General features: G+C 39.9%; 1 protein-coding gene across 5 annotated transcripts in view; it reads right to left on the reverse strand.

The window, feature by feature from the left end:
• Window positions 1–18,107, reverse strand: part of PIK3CB (phosphatidylinositol-4,5-bisphosphate 3-kinase catalytic subunit beta) — an 83,918-nt gene that overhangs the window by 55,937 nt on the left and 9,874 nt on the right. For 3 of the 5 annotated variants that reach the window (XM_027729327.2, XM_039378765.1, XM_039378766.1), the window contains exon 2: window positions 4,827–4,945. The gene's annotated coding sequence lies outside the window, so the exon portion shown is untranslated. Of the gene's footprint in view, window positions 1–4,826; window positions 4,946–8,575; window positions 8,667–18,107 lie in introns of all 5 variants that reach the window. The other 2 variants (XM_039378767.1, XM_027729324.2) reach the window with 1 other exon arrangement.

An 18,107-nucleotide genomic window follows, 5' to 3' on the forward strand; every position in this document is an offset into this window, starting at 1 on the left:
AACAGGACTATTAAAAATGGTATGCCAGACTCTGAAGATTCATCAAAACTGGTTTGAACAATGAGGATAAAAGGACACTCTTACTTCTCGTTACTTTATACTCAGGCAAGTAAACTCATTTTCTGCTTCCTCCAAAGAATATTCATGATGAACTAAACAAGTGAATACAACTTAAGTCCCAGGCTTCTGATAGACTTCTGACAATTCACTGGCAGCACATAACTCATAATAACAAAAACACAACAATAACATAACAGCTTCTCACAGCGAATTCATAACCATTCTCTGCTCTACCTTGAAATCACCATATAGATACATTAAAATTAGATATAAAAATAAGGAGTTTCAGGCCATCTTTGTGCAATTAAAGTGAGTTGCAATGAGAAAAAAAACTCCTTTCACACTTCAGTGTTACTGTCTGAAATTGTCTTCAGAAGCATTTAATCTCTGGATCATGCTGAAACTGGGGCCACTGTGAGAAAACATCTTTCAGCTCACTGGAATGCAGTTCTGCATGGCCAAGATGGGAGGGAATAAAAAGAAATGGAAGAAAACAGTGGATTAAAAAAGCACTGCCATATGAGTAACAGTTCATTTGACACCTTAACCAACAAAGACGGGGAGATGAGAAGGAGAAAAACTCAAATGAAACAAAAAGCCCAGGCAAATAATTCAGTTTTCTATGTCAATTGGGCTGGGAGAACATATCTGGTAGATTCAGCTTTAGGGAATTTTCTAATCAGCTCTCAGGTATTTTGGAAGGTTTTAAAGAGCAGCAGGCAGAGCGGGCCCTGATATGAGCACCAATGCATTCTGTATAGCACACTGCAGGACAGTGAGCTGAGACCAAAGATTTGGGGAAAGATTAGACCTGGACAGTTCACAACACAGAGAACTCAGTTTTGATACTGCAGATCATTGTAGATACTTTCAGTACTAGAGGAAGATTAGAATGAAATGTTAGGGTATGTTGAGCTCTAATGCTACACTAAACATTTAAATGATGGAATGCTTACATGGATATTTTAAACAAACAAACAAAAATCAATCTTATCAGAAGAGGTGAATGGAGGTGGCACAGGGGAACAAAAAGGACTGAATGGGAAAGGAGGAGAAAGAGCTGAACCATAACCCAGAATAAAGATGTCATTTTAACACAGGTGAGTCAGACAGTTTCCTACAAAGCTGCATAACTGCTTGTGCCAGCAAAGGGAAGGTGCAAACAGGAGCAACAGGAGTGGTAGTGATGGTTTCTTCCAGCCTCAGGGCTGCTTTGCCACTTTACAGCTCTTAAGCTCATCTTAAAAAATGTAGGCAAAACTACAGCCTAAAGGCCCGGCTTTTTAGCAGCCCAAGCTATTATTCAAACAACTTTATAATGTCTCCACTATGATTCTGAAAAGGTGCATTAATCATCTGGATTTGTGCCTCTACTGATTTACTGTACTAAGTAAACTGTAGGGTCCCTGTCCCCCCATTGCTAACCAAGAACTGTATGAGGATTCTTCATAGTCTAACAACAAAACTAGGAAATATTAAACCAGTATTAGTTCTGCTCTCCAGTATTTCCTTGCCTGTTCTACCACTCATAGTAATTTCTTGTTCCACTGTAAACACAAAGGAAACATTCCACTTGCAAGCCATTTAAAAATATAAATGGTTAATATTGCCTCTCCTTTTGAATTGTACAAATGGACCTAGACCATCAAATCTCACCAGGTGACTCACTAACCTTTTCCTTCAGCTATTAAAATGTTACATCTCTAAATTATGAGCTATGTTACTTCCTACTATAAAAATAGTTAAAACCAGAAATTGAGGATTTCCTATATATAGACACCTCTTCACACAGGGACTAAAAGATTCGCTCTTCAATTATTTCTGATATTTCAATCAAAACCTCTAGGAAAGAGACTTATTCTTCAGCAGACTGATTGTACATATCTAGAAAGAGAAGTAAAACAGTGAAATCATTAAAACCTGTGGAAAATTAATGAGGAGTAAAATCTTCTCCTACAAGGGGGTCACACAGACCGAAACACAGAACAACCACATAAGCAGACTGTGCTTAAGTCTCAGAGATGCCATGGATCCCAAAAGACAGAAAGATGCCCTTTAAAGGAAAAAAAAAAAAAACAACTAAAAAAGCATTTTACATGCTTCATCACTAGACATTCTCCCTGATTGGGTTGGTTTCTTAGATAATCTGGTCTGGATTTTTGCAGTTAGTTTTCTTCCAACACCAGCTTCAACATCCCACACCACAGAGATTCACAACCATTTGTGTTATGAACACGACTGTTCAGTGCTGAGCAAGCACTGAAGGAAATCCAACAATTCAAGTCTAATGCAAATATTTAGATGTATTTTACGCAACTTTTTCATGAAACTTTTTTACAGAGACAGCTTGAAATATAATGCCAATTGGTAGGGAAAAAATAATTCTAAAAAACCTGCACAACCAACAGCTTTGTCATGAAGTTAATGGCAGTAAAGCCAAAAGTAGTCCTGGCCATCCATCATAAGGACCAAAAATAAGATTATCTAAAAATCACAGACTAATTCAGGTTGAAAGGGACCTCTGGGAGTCAGCTGGTCCCAAGATTAGTTTGGACACTGAAGTTAAGCATGTTGCTTGAGAGTTTGCACAGCTAATTCTGAAAGTCTTCATGGATATGAAAGAATCCATGAAAGAATCCATGAAAGAAATGCTGCTACCCTTGGAGCCTTAAGCAGGTGCCTTCGGCAGCTGACTGGGGTCTGGGGTTACTTTTGCCCAGCTGTAAGACTTGGCATCTGCTTTTAAGACTTCATGACAACCCCATCTGGCTTTTATCTGTGAATAGAGACGTTACTCAGACTTCATTTTAATGTTTTTAGTACTTTACTGAAAAATTCCAATTGAAAATACTTTGTGATGATTGAAATCCACACAAGCACACACAAGTGTCCAACTCAAAACAAACAAAAGGAATTCCAAAACATTTCCCCAACAAGGACAAATTAGAATCAGTTTTAGGTTCTAACATCTGAATTCTCAGTCTCTTAAAAAAATAAAAATAAAGGGGAGGGCAGGAAACCCAAGTTTACTGGCAACTAAACACCTGAGCAAGTTCTGTGCCTGGCATAAGCCTGAATACAGTGATTTAAAATGACTAAAGGTGTCTTCAGTGGACATTCTTCATTTCATTTGATTGGAGAGCTCAGTTTCAACTTTATTGCCCATCTGTTTTGGTGACTTGACTACCAGAGCCAAGAATTAACTTGTCAAACTAAGTGTTTGGGCAGCAAATAGGTATTATTCTATTTAGATACTGTAACAGGTGCCTGTATTTCTACTGTGTTGCCTAGTTAGTCAGTAAAATTAAAATATCTCCATACAACACAATTCCTGAAAACTTCAGAGGTCAGAATTCAAATATCAGGAACTGCAAGAACCTTTCATGAATGTCTTTACCAGCCACTTGACACATGGCCTAGATCAGGAACTGTGGCAAATATAAGTGTGCTGACTAAAAACTGTAGCATTTGTTTCAAGTACTTACAGAAAGGGAAGTAACACACATCAACTTCTTTAAATTCACGTTTAATTGAATTGTATAGGGGTTTTTTTAAGGCAGGAAAAGTTATCAATCCAAATGTGTTATTCTGCCAGTTAAAAACAACCTGGAAAAGACACTCAGTATGAAAAGTTTAGCTTATCTGAGTAGGTTAATGTAGGTTTCACAGACATTTTTCTACCCTAATTATGACACCATGTACACATCCGTTTTTAAAGAAGAAGCTCAGAGGAGTCATTTCCTCTTAGTAATAAAGTAATATGCCAAAATACACGTCTTCTGAACCAAAACCATTTTTCACCTCCTTTCAGTTCTAGTGGCCAGGTATCTTTAATTCCCAACTATGCATTCAGGTGTACTTCCAGTTACTCCTGCAGAATCACATTCACATAATCACACAGCATGAGTAAAATCTGCATCAGATATATGCAGTTTCTCCCCAGCTGCCAACCTCTACAAGAATACTTTTAAAGATTTTACAATCTGATGCAAACAAATTGACAGAAAAATGATTCCTTTTCCCATCTCAAGCATGTGAAGTAGACAGAAATGAAGAGTTGTACTGTATCAGTATATAAATGTTTGGGTATCTAGTAGTAAAAGGTGCAATCCCCAGTCCCTGTGTTAGGTAGCAAAGCTTCTTTTATTATAAATGAGACACATGTCTCAGCCTAGAATTCACAAAATCTACAAGTTAACTAGAAACTGTGAAGAAAAGATGTATCTGAGATCCATAAATTGAAGACTCATGCAATTTTGATGGATGATGGAACTGCAGTACAGGACAAATATTAAAATACTGACAACAACAATATCAAAGTCAGTCAGAAAGCATGAGGAATAAAAAGTTACAGACAAAAAAAATTGTATTTTCAAATTCCCTGGAAGATACAAGCAGGGCTTTGACTTTTGCCAGCAAATAAGGGTTTATATGTAATTACATCTAATCTAGACCACTCCCTGCTCAAAACCATACCCAGAATACACATCAGCCAAGAGAAACATCTGAAGCCCATCTAAATTTCACAAGGTACAACTGATTCTAAGGTGGAAGTTGCTTCAATAAGAATCCATAAGAGTCCATTACCAGCTGATCAACTGAAATTAGTATGGAGTCACTGATTTATTTTTTAATACAACTGTAACAAAATTAAATACAATAATAGTCTAATAAACATACTGACTTCATGGGGGGAAAAAAAACAACAAAAACAAACCAACAACAACTAAACAACCTCCCCCCACCAAAAACCCTGTAATACTCACTCCAAAGAACTTTTCCTGTTTCAATCTGACTGTGTAGCGAAGATACTTCTATTAAACATCATTTTCTTACTATTACCCTTGTTTCTTTGTAGGATTCCACAAGATGACCTAAATGTGACCTAAAAAAGCAAAACATGACATAATGTAAATGACCAAATGAGAAAATCAGCAATTTATAGTTGGTTTATACACTCCATCAACTTTTTATGCAGAAATACCTAATTTATCACACATTTTCAATGTCTTCAAATACTACAGCACCACAGTTCCATTACACAATCTAACAACTAAATGAATGTCAAATCTGCAAACCCTCTGCTAACAGAAAGAAAAAAAAGGAAAGGAACTAATAACTAGAATATGCCATTTATTCTAATAATATAGGTATTGTAATAATGAATTAGTCAAAAACATATTTAGCTACTACAAATATTTTTAAATTTTTGCACACTCAATTTGGATCAGACCAACAGACACTCAGTGTAGCTAAAAAAAAAAAAGCCAAGAGAGTTGCCTTCATTAAAACTGTTTCAAATCCCTTGAGCACCAAGCAGCACTATCAGTTTGCACTGATATTATCTACAGGTTTGCAGGCCAAGCCACAAAGCACAAGGCACGTAGCTACGCTCCTCTGCCCATAAACAATTATTTTTCTAAACCATACTGAGTAGGCCCCACTGTGCTTGTAAGAACTCAGCACAGTGACCAGGAGTGAGGGCTGCCAGTGCCCCTGGCCCACACAGAGCAGAACTCCTCCAGGAATTGGAGTGTAGAGCACTCTGAGGCAACTCAGATTCTTCAGTGGCTTTGAGGGAAAAACAGTTGCTGCCCTACCTGCTTAAGTCTGGAAAAAATTCAGTTGCTGCTCCACACATAACCTTTTGAAAACAACCTTATGGTGCATAAAGGTGTTGCTCTGAAATAGGTTCATTCACCCCATATGCAAGAAGCCAATCCACACACAAAGTTGAGGTATTTGATTTGTTTACCAAGGTACGAACTAGTTCAGAAACTTCTCATGGTTAAAGTCTAAGAGCCTACAGCAGGCAACAGGCAAAAAGAAAGGCTAGAGGAAAACGAAGGCAGTCCCAGGTGATTTGGAAATTGCAAGGACAAAGGTACGGTGAAGTACCAGCCTGGAATTCAGATTTTACAGCCATGTCAATATTTGTGTTTGTGGAATCAGAAAAATCAGAATCAAAAGCTCCTGGTCAACAGGCAGGAGCTTGGGAGGGGTGTGAAATGCATCATGCTATAGCTAGGAGTCATTACTTGCACAACTTCCACCTGAGGAAGCAATCTTGCATGATCTGTGGCCCCTCAAACAGGGGACAGACACAGTGTAGGACTGAAGTACCACAGCCTGTGGCAGAAGTAGGACACTATTTTAACTAAATTGGACATCCCAACTTTCTAGAGGTCTCTGGCTAACACCTGATGACAAATCAGATGGTGGGAGACCAGAAAATATCTAAGGTCCATAAATCATACACATTTAACAAAACAGTACATCATAACAGCTCCTGTCCCAGTTCCTGTGTTCTCCTTAGTCTCTTGCTAGATTTCTGCTCACCTCCCTACAGCTCCCAGTCCTGTTTCTCCTCTTCTCACAGCACTTTGTACCTCCACTGCAGGTCAGACATGGCACTGACAACAGGTTTCCTGCTGGTCCTCTAGAGCCAACTGTAAGGGAACTCCCGGCCCTCCAGATCTTAAAAAAATACTAAGATATGCAGACAAATTGCCCACTACTGTATTCAAGCACAAGAAACAAATCCTTCATTAGAGGATGGCTGTGCAGCTTTATTTTCCTTGCTAACCAACCTTCCTTACTTTTCAGACCAGCAGGACAGGGGTTAAGAGAGGTGGTATCAGTGCACTGCAGATCACACCAGGGCCAGTCTCTCACAGGTCAGCCTTTCATATGCTGGGAACACCTCTACTTTCAAACTCTACCTTCAAACAACTGAGTGGAGAATTTTTCAAAGACTGGTGACTGTATCAGTCAACAGACCAAGGTACAAACTCTGCTGGCCATAAACAGCCAGTGAGGACTCCAACCACAACAGAAATGTGCCAGCATGATCTCTGGGAAGAGTGTAAAAGTCAGAAAGACTGAAGGCAACTGCCTCAAGTGGTGAACACAAACTGGACTCTAATGAGCACGTATCTATTCTCCATTGCATCTCTCTGGGGAATGTGGTAAAAATAGAACTGTCACCTGGCCATTACCAACAGGGCCTCCTTCATGGGTCTGTTGACTGCGAGCTCAGTCAAAAACACAACACAAAACCACCTTGGGCACTTGCCCTTGGGTCCACACCCATATCACTTCTACTGACAGTACCCACCAAGAAATCCTATTCTACTTCAGCTTGCAACTTCAGCATGAGAAACTGTATTTTGCAAAATAATAATTTTTGTGAATCCTCTAGTTACACCTTTATTATACAGATACTTCTAGATAGACCCTTATTACATAGATACTGGGTTTATGTAAATCGAAACTCTTTTTCTCTAAAACATTAACAATCTTATGAAGTAATTCAGGCATTGTCAAATTGTGTGGTGGCAATCAAACTACAGTTCTCCATCTACCCTCTATGCTTCTCTATGTCCACAGAAACACTTATGAATGCAAGACCAAAAAAAAATTGTACCACAAGTAAAGAAAGGGGAAAATGTACAAGAAACTTTTGCCTAAAACTCCCATGTGGCATCTAATGTTAAAAGAGAAACAATTACAAGCCAAGGAAATAGGCCACTCACAAAGACAGGGAAAAAGGGGGAAAAAAAGGAAAAAAAAATTAAGCAATGTAAGATACTACATAGAAATTAGTAGGCTAATTGTGGCCCTATGGTCTTCTACCCTATAACAATTTCTAGACCCATCAGACAGGCTGCTCTGTGAATTCTGCCTGAGCACACAAGGAATCATTTGCTGGAGAGGATACTCCAGGTTTCTTTAGGATAAGGAACTCCGAGTGGGTTGAATGACATGACATAGCAGTTTCTTGAGTACCTCTGGCTCTGGAAGAATGCACTGAGGAGGACATCAGGAGAGCACTAGCAGATGTTTAGGAAAGTGATACACAGAGAAGGGCACAATTAGGGTATTTCATAGCTTTTGGTTCACACCTCTGGCTGCCTCAAAGCTGTCAAGCATTTCATGCTCTCAACAGCACCGAAGACTGGACAAGTGAGTGTCAAGCTAAATTAGTTGCTACAGCATCCAACTGGCAACGAAAACCCTCACTATTTCACCAAGTCTGAGACAAGAAAAAGATTAACCATCAGTAAATACACCAAACGTCTTCAAATTAAAAAAATACTGAAAAATATAAATCAACTCGGTCTCCTTAAATCTTAACTGTCAACCATAGGCACAAAATTCTTCAAGAACATTCACGATCAGTAATTAAGCCATTACAACCCAAGTCCAGCAATTAAAACAGCGAGGAAAAGACAAAACTTGCAGCAGTGCTAAACCACAGCAACCTCCAGCTTCCACCTACTGTATATCTGAGTGCATATTCGAAAATGTGAGTTAAAGCCTAGATCTGAAAAAAAACATTCCTTATGTATTACACAGTGTTGTGTTCAGACTGATGCAAACAGGAGGACTGTACATAACAACCATCCTACTCATGCAGTGCCCAAAGTCTCTTCAACAGCTCAGACCAGTTTTGGCCTTTTAAAGGTGGCACTTATTTCTGCAGTAATATCAAGAGACAAAATATCTTACTGACCATGGACAGCACACTGTTACACACACAGCAGCATTCTTCTTTGTGTTCTGCTTTCACAGGTGTTGGTGGTTGGTCAAAAAACCATAATATCCTTTAAATAAAAAAAAAAAAAGTCAAGCTTCTCTGAAATGTGAGACTCACCTATCTTGTACAAAATCTTCTAACTAAAAGAAAACAGGCATAGAGCTACAAGCTCTCATCACACAATAATAGCCACAGAAACAAACAAGGTAGAGATAGAAATTGCAGAACACCAAGTTGTAAGCCAAAAGAGTTCAAAACAAGAGAACTAAAAACCAGTTTACAGCCTTCCTTATTCCTGAAGATGGACAAAATGGAGACCACAAAGCATTTTCTTGAATAGCTAAACATATGGGTCAGTGTTATTTTTTAAGTTAAATAGGTAAGTTAGAAACATGATTTGAACCTAAATTCAATCACATATCTTCAAAAAGAAGAACTCAGTATCATAATTATACTTATCCAGTGGGCAATTCAGAGCAGGAGCTCAGTACTCAACTACTGTGAATCACCTGTAATGAAGCCTTGTTCCCTCTTCCCATGAGCCAGCCTCACAAAGCCATGGTTCACCTCTGAAATCCCCTTCAGTGCCCAACAGGCTTGTTTAAAACAAATTTATACTCACACAATCACACACTAATATGCTTTACAATAAATCTTTCTTTTTTACTTGGTTATGTATTAGAGTAATGCTAACAGACTAATCCATCTGTTCTAGAACAAGCAGCAGTCACAAGTATTGAGGCCATGTTGCTGAGAACACAGCTGGGATGGGCAGGGCACGTCTCAAGGATGAAGGACCAACCACCCCCTCCCTAAGATCTTGCTTTATGGTGAACTTGCCACCAGCTGCTGCAAGAGAGGAGCCCCGAAGAGAAGATACAAGGACTCCCTGAAACAACATCTCAGCCTGGGCCATATTGATCAACACAACTGGTCTGCTCTGGCCTCCATCAGGAGATCTGCAGACACAGCATCTATAACGCTGCTGATGCCTTTGAGAACACACGCAGGGTCACTCTGGAGAAGAAAAGGCAACGCAGAAAGAATCATGTCTTGCAGAATTCACCACCTAAGGAGTCTTTCTGCTGTGCCTTTTGCAGCCGGACGTGCCTGTCTCATATTGGCCTTTTTAGCCACCAGTGTGTTTGTAACAGTCGTGGGTAGAGCCCTCCCCAAATCTTTGTTCACGAAGCCCAGCCATGACTTGGTTACACGTTCTGCTGAGTTCCTTTCAGTTTAAACTGCAATGCAACACCAAAAACATCTTGCAAACTTTTCACCAACTCTTTGTTTTGAAAATACTGCTTTTAGTCTCAGGCTGCGCCAGGGTAGGTTTAGGTTGGACATTAGGAGGAATTTCTTCACACAAAGGGTGATCAGACACTGGAACAAGCTGCCCAGGGCAGTGGTGGAGTCCCCATCGCTGGAGGTGTTTCAGGAAAGGCTGGACGTGGCACTCAGTGCCCTGCTCTGGCTGACATGGCGATGTTCAGTCATGGGTTGGACTTGATGATCTCAGAGGTCTTTTCCGATTAATTCATTCTGTGATTCTAACGGGGTGCCAGCTACTGACACTTGAATTCATTTGGGAGGGTGGGGTGTGTCTCCCTTTCACAGTTATGATGGTGCTCAGGGTTAAGTAACCAGTAACCCTCCTACTAACTGTAGCTTAGAACTCAATATGAGTGAAGTTGTGAGGCAAATGACAATCTTTTGTCTTTACAATAAAGTTAACACAAAAGCAAAAGACTGTGGGCTCTTACTGGCACTGGAAAATGAAGGACCTTAAACTAAAGAAGCAAAGAACAGATACTTCCAGATGGCAAGGAATCATCTGCATGATTTAGGATCAACAAAGAGAAACCTAAACAAAAATAATTTATTTTTATTTTCCCAGGATGATTCAACTGTTTTTCTCCTGCTCTGCCAGCTTCAAAAGAAATACCTCTGGGCAAAGCAGAAGGGGAACACAGCGCTGTTAATGAAGCTTAACAAAAAGACTAGTAGATGACAAATTTTCCTGTCACATTCTGCCAGGCAGCCAGTCATTCTCTCATCTGAGAGCAGTGTGCTGAGATCAAGACTGGCAAGGTCTCTGCTAGTGGGAGATCCTGCAAATGCCCTCAGCATCGGAGAGGGCTGACTGCCAGTGCTCATAACTTCTAATGACAACTGCAGAATAAGGAAAAATCCTAGGAGAGGTTCTGGGCTGGAAAATGTACTGGGTCTGAGGGTACTCTGCAGTTCAAAAAGCACAAAGTTCTAGGCTGCACATGACCATTTTATAAAAACAGCAGTGTTGTTATGATTTCAGATGACTCACAAACAAGTGCTTAGATTTGCTTTATATTGCTGCATAAACACAGAGTCAAGTGAGCAACCCTTTCCAGCTCATTTCCAGTTCCGATCCAGCGTGGGGTACAAGTGATTACCCAACTGGTTCAGTAGCTCCAAAGCTGATGACAAAGAAACTAATAGTTTAGACTGAACAAACTCATCCATGTGAAGATGTAACTCCTCCCAGGGCCCACAGATCACTTGCATCTCAAGGCCAGTGCTGCAGCTTTTCTAAATCTGGTTCACTACATCTGGCTTACAGAAGTGAAGAATTAGAAGCCACGTTCCTCTTCCAAGAAATCCATACCTACACGCACAGACACACAGGGTGAAGCTCAAAGGCTGGAAGCTGAGCCAACCTAACCACTGAAGAGCAGTTTAGGCAGGTGCAAACAAATTCACCACCCTGCACAAGCCCTTGTGACATCTACAGGGATGTTTGCAGAGTCCATGAAGTACCAACCCAGCGCTCTGCAATCACCACGCACCCTCAACAGTCACACTACTGGAACTCAGCTGTCCAAACACTAAAATAGATTGCAAGCAGCAATAAGATATTTGATTCTGCATGGATTCCCATTACCTCTAAAGCAGTATTTGAAAACAGAAGTCTTGGGGAGGAGGGCATTAATTGCCAGCAGCACAGCAATTCCTGTACCTGTGGGATATCAGTGAAGCACTGGTTCTTTGGTTCTCTATCACAAGGCAATTATGCCCCACACTTTTGTTTTGAAGCATACCTCTGAATCTAGTAAATTACTGGGCTTAACACAGAACACATTACCCACACACCATTTTTCATACAGAAATTTTACATTCATTTAATGAGCTCAAGTCCATTTTCAGGCATTCTAAAGTTTATGAAGTCCTTCTCCATGATTTCTCTCCGGTTGTCCTAAACTCTGAAAGACTCACAGTGCTCAGGTCTCACTGACTCAGCATTTCCCCAGAATTCAGGGATAACTGAACACAGCCCTTATTGTTGATGCATTCTCTACTTGCTAGTGTGTCATAGATGTAAAAACACAAAAAAACCCTACTGGTTCCACCCAAAAGTTACTAAATGAATAAATATTTACCTGCACTTTAAACAGAGAAATAAAACAGTAAATCTGCATCCTGGTTCTGCCAAGATCTTATTACAATTAGTTAGTTACTTGAAACATTATTAGTGGGACTACTCATGATTTCTGTTTCTTGCGATCTCTTCTGTGTAGCCTGTTTTCTTCACTACTTTCATATGCTGATGTTTCACTTCCTATTTATGTTCTGTTAAATGCCTAATATGGTCTATGAAAATTTACTTCTATTTAGTTCCCAAATTCTGCTTTTTGTTGTGCTCATATTTAAAGTCATATAAATGAGAACACAGTAGTAGAGTCAGAAAGTAAAACCAAACAATTTTTCAGTAATTAATTATTATGAGCCATCTTGTGAAGCAACTGCCCACTCTACTCCAGGTGTCACTTGAAAGGCTTCATTCTTTATGATTAAAATAAACTCCAAAGTGTGGGTTGCAAGAGACCATGAACCCAACACAATAGTGTCTATCTAAATTTATTTCAAAGACATGCTGCTGCAGTCCAACTTGCTGTTTGATTCCAAATATTACCACACGATAAATATCAACAGTATTCCATCACTAACATCATGTACACAGTAAATACTATCTGAAACTAAAAGTAATCACTAAGGATATTTCTTGTGCTGAAGAAGGAAAAATTCAAGCATCTAACAAATGCAGTTTACCTCCAGCTATATCCAACACTCAAAAGCAAATCTATTAAGCTCTTTCTTATAACTGTGCATTTTAATTTGGTCTTGCTCCCCACTCCCCATTCTTTCAGGTAGTAAGACTCCATATAAAAAAAAAATTTAAATATCAAGCATAATTTCAGCATCACAACTCATAACACTACATAATTGAAGAACCCCAAATTTGCACAAATCCCAGGCTAGAAGCAGGAGAGAGCTTGATTTAAAAAAAAAAAAAAAAAGCAAACCACAACCAAAAGACAAGTCTCCTCTCATAAAACCAACAGTTCAAATCTGAATCCATAAGTCAGATTTAAACAGTATTCACATATTTTACACTGCTTTTAGACAGAGCACCTAAAATTACAGAACACTTGATGTAAAAACAAGCCAACCAATCCAAAACCTTCTATTTTCATCAGCTGCAATGCTCAGCACAGTGACTGAGACTATATGGCATTTTTTGGCTTCCTTCATTAATGACAGGGTTTCAGTGCATTAACTACCTGCTTGTTTTACAGGCTTATTTCTGACAGAAGTCAAAGATTTTGTGGTGTCAGGAACACCACAGTGAGAAATCCACTTCCATGTTCTGAGGAAGAGCAGAGCCTTAGCAGTGCCAAGGCTGTAATTTGCTCTAAGGCTCGTGCAGGGCATTGCCACATTTATTCACATCAGAGAATTCCACACAAAGAAGGGACACTGTGACCCTGTGTGAGAGCAGCACTGGCAGAGCACAGAAATCCTTTGGGAATAGGCCTCTTCCATAAAGACAGCAATCTGCTTGGCAGGTCTCTAACACAGGGGAATGACTTCCTACCTCTAGCACCATAGATGCTGCAGTGAATAGGAGTGCTCTAACCAGATCAAGAATAAATCTATATCCAATAGGATCAAATTGCAAAGCAATCCCTGGCACTGAGATGAACCGTGAAAAGCAAGATGGAAAGAATAAAATGCAACCCCTCTTAATTGTTGTGTAACACCTCAAAAACACAAGACAAAAGAAGACAAAGGCTGGACTGAAAATGGTGAGTTCTCTGACATTTTCACTGGCAAGCTGTGGAAGGATTGAGGAGAGGCAGCAGATGCGTTCTGGAGAATGGATTTATCCTCCTGTTACCACTAACTAATGAGATCAATATTTACACCAGTTTCTGGCAATAGGCATCTAAAACGCCTCTCTCTCCCTAATAAATGAGCGTGAGCTCCCCCTTTTCCCAGGGCCAGTCACTGGACAGACTTTCAACAATGCCTTCACTCCATCAGAACCACATCCTGAACCACACCACATCGCTTCATCTCCAAACAACAGGAGGAGCAGCACTCAAGGGATGTAAACCTAGGCACGTGGGAGAGCTGCTGGAACAGCACCATCTATGCTTAAGAAAGCAATTCTTAAAATATGCCATACAATCAGAAACCAAAAAAGTGACTTGCAAATGAAAACAAAGGCTTTTCAGTTTTCACACAAACAATAACGGCTTGACCGAGATAAAGATTTCTCAACACCTCACTTGAAAGCACAAGAGTGACTTACTGAGGAAAGACTCAGAAAATATTTGCTTTAACTCCTTTCAAATTCTCTCCCATGATAAGTCAGAAAGAAAACAAAGCTCTTCTAGAATCCTATTTCACTTCTCACCAGTAAATCACAGAAAAACCGAAAATTAAACAACAAACCATTTCCTTTGCCACTGCATCCCAATAAATCTTTCTTCAGGTTAACTGGGCTTGTTAATCACCAAAATGTAGACATTTGAGCTGAAGGTTTCAGGAATGCTGCTGTTTCTGAAGAATCTTTCTTATACAAGGGGTCTAACCACCCACACTGCCTCTTTTTCAAGAAAACTGCCATTACATAGGTAGAAAACCCTTGCTTACTCCACAAATAGAGATAAAAAAACACCCAAAAAGTAGCATGCTACTGTCCTGGCCAACAAGTCCCAATTAAGTCAACAACAAAAAAGCAACTTATGGCATCAAGCCTTTCATAGTAATTGATATATATATTTATTGTCTGGCTGTTTTGAGATTTAGCAGTATAGCACACACAGCCTCCACCTCATTCTCTTGAGCCAACAACCCCAGATGATCAGCCTTAAGCATTTTAAATATTTAAGTATTTTTAAAACTGACAAAAGGAGCCACCAAATGCTGAAGAGGCCTCTTTAAATCCCGTAGTTGCATACAATAAAAGCTGACAAGTTACTAAATTAGAAATATATCTCAAAATGCAGATGTGATTTCTGAAATGCACATTAAAAAGAAAGTAACTTGAGGATACCAAAATGACTACCTGCAGAGATAGACTAAGACAAGAATTACTCTGCCTTCTCATAAAATTTACCTAGAAGTTAACTGGAACAGGAATTGTAACTCAAGAGAAAACAGCTATAAATAGAAAGGGGTTAATCATTCATATTTCTATTCCCATGACAAGAATACACTAAAGAGTCTGAGTTTTTCATCTTTTAATATGATGCTTTAAAAATACTCTTGATGCTGTACTGCAGTCTGCCTCTACCTACTTTTTAAGAATCATTTCTCCCTTATTTTTTTTTATATGCAATAAAGGAGATTTACTTTCAAAAAGCATTGGCACAGACAGTAAGCAAAGTGAGTCTGTGCATCAGCTGGAATGATCCTATGCAGTAGCTTAAATGGATCTTTTTTAATGGGGCCACTTAAAACACATTTACCTTTTCTCCATTCTAATATAAAGCACATAAAAGTTATTTGCTATCCATTTCACCTACCAGAGCTGCTACAGAGTATTTTGCAATTAAGTGCTTGCATTCATCCTAAAGCAGCACAGAAACTTAGAATCATTAAGGTTGGAAAAGGCCTCTAAGATCACTGTGTCCAGTTGTTCCTCCAGCACTGCCAAGCCCATCACTAAACCATATCCCCAAGTGCCACATCTACACAGCTTTTAAATCCCTCCAGGGATGACAGCTGACATTATGTTTGTTCAAGGACATAAACACAAGAAAAGTTTACCACTCAAAAACACCAAAGAAAGAAAAAGTGTCTCCTCCCCAATACACAGATGAAAACACACCATGATAACCAAATGTCTCTGAATTCACAGAGCAGCCGTGTGACACACTTGGAAACAGCAGCCAATTATTACAAATCCCCAGTCAGTGCTTTACTCACAGTATTTCTCACCCAAGTAGATGAATGTTGAAGCTTTTAAGTTACACAAAATGGAGTAAAGGAGAAAAAATACAGAGAGAGGAGTTCCTTATTTAAAATGTAGAAATAGAAAAGGACCTTTGTCATCTTGTGGTGAATAGCAAATCAAATGTAAAGTGAGTTGTAATCCAGCATATTGGCTGTGATAGAAATTCTGACAGCACCCAATATGTGCATTCAGCTTCAACAGATACAGAGCTGCTGCAAATCTTCGTGACCTACTCATGACGAGAAATGACGAGGAAAAGACTTGATTGTGGTCTTAACATTACTTCTAAGTTTTACAGTTGCATCTTTACATTCTTGCAAAACTTGTTCTTACTGAAGAACTGTATTCCTACCAAATAATCTTTTCTTTTCATGCAGTACTTTTCTGCTACTGTTAATCACTGCAGATCTTCATACACCAGATTTATTTACAGCACCCCAAGGAAGCAGAAATCACTAGCTATCAAAACAGACTGCCATATGAAAACAAACAATTGTTATGTACTTGTGTTAGCTGGACTCTAAGAACTTATGCAGAACCACATTTGAGTATTAAAAAATGCTACCCTCACACTTAAAGCAACAATTCATTAAACAAAACGTTATTATTATTACTCAGGTAAAAATAAAGTTAGATCATTATGCTGAGCTTTCTAAAATTTTCAGCACAGCTACAGATCCCCTGATTCAAGTGTAAGTAAACATTTTTAATAAAAATATTACTTCCCTACATTACCACCACTAGTAGTAGATGTGCACAGGTGATCACAGAGGATTCTATGATGCCCTGAAAACAGCATACGGGCCTACATGCCAAGCTCAAAGTCCTCTACTCAGCACTGATGGTCAAACACTTCTGACAGATAAAACCTCCATTCTGAATAGATGGTCTGAACACTTTCAGACCCTTTTCAGTACTAGCTGTGTAGTCAAAGACACAGTCATTCAGTCCATCACACAACAACCAGTGAAGTATGAATTGGATACTGCCCCCACTTTAGGAGAGACCCTCAAGGCCATACAGCAGGTGAAAATTGGCAAGGCAGCTGGGGTTGATGGAATTCCACCTGGCAAGAATACTCTTGAACAAACTAATACCCGCTATAGCAGAAGGAATTCTACCTGAAAGCCAACGTGGTTTCAGAGCCAACAGGAGCACCACAGACATGGTATTTGTTCTCAGACAACTGCAAGAGAAGTGTAGGGAACAGAACAAAGGTCTCTATGTAACCTTTGTTGACCTCACCAAGGCTTTCGATACTGTGAGCAGGAAAGGTCTGTGGCAGATTTTGGAACGTTTAGGTTGTCCCCCCAAGTTCCTCAAAATGATCATCTCACTCCATGAGGATCAGCACGGCCAAGTCACATATGGCAATGCACCTTCTGAGCCCTTTCTAATAACTACTGGTGTGAAAGAAGGCTGCGTTCTCGCACCAACCCTATTCACAATCTTTTCCAGCAGGATGCTCCAAAGGGCCACAGCAGACCTCGAGGATCAGGACGGGATCTACATCCGATACCGTACTGATGGAAGCCTATTCAGTCTAAGGCATCTGAAGGCCCACACCAAGACCTTAAACCATCTTGTCCGGGAGCTGCTTTATGCTGATGACGCCGCCCTTGTCACTCACACAGAAGCAGTTCTGCAGCATTTAACATCCTGCTTTGCAGACACTGCTGAGCTCTTTGGGCTGGAAGTCAGTTTAAAGAAAACAGAAGTTCTCTATCAACTGGCACCTCAGGAAGTCTTCCATCATCCCCATATCCCCAGTCAGAGCTCAAATCAGTCCAGCAGTTTAACTACCTGGGTAGCCTCATCTCCTTGGATGGTAAGATTGACAGAGAGATAGACAATAGCAAAGGCATAGAGAGCTTTTGGAAAACTCCATAAAAGAGTTTGGCGAAATAAACACCTGAAGAAAAGTACCAAGATCAGTGTTTACAGAGCCAGAGTGCTGTCTACTCTCTTATATGGATCTGAATCATGGGTCATCTACCGCCACCACCTGCGACTCCCAGAACGCTTCCATCAACGCTGTCTCCGAACAATCCTAAACATCCACTGGTCAGATTTTGTGACCAATACATCTGTTCTAGAACAAGCAGCAGTCACAAGTATTGAGGCCATGTTGCTGAGAACACAGCTGGGATGGGCAGGGCACGTCTCAAGGATGAAGGACCAACCACCCCCTCCCCAAGTTCTTGCTTTATGGTGAACTTGCCACTG

Source organism: Pipra filicauda, unplaced genomic scaffold, assembly GCF_003945595.2.
Source record: "Pipra filicauda isolate LSUMZ 115617 unplaced genomic scaffold, ASM394559v2 scaffold146_size1912638_pilon, whole genome shotgun sequence".
NCBI classification, from domain to species: domain Eukaryota; kingdom Metazoa; phylum Chordata; class Aves; order Passeriformes; family Pipridae; genus Pipra; species Pipra filicauda.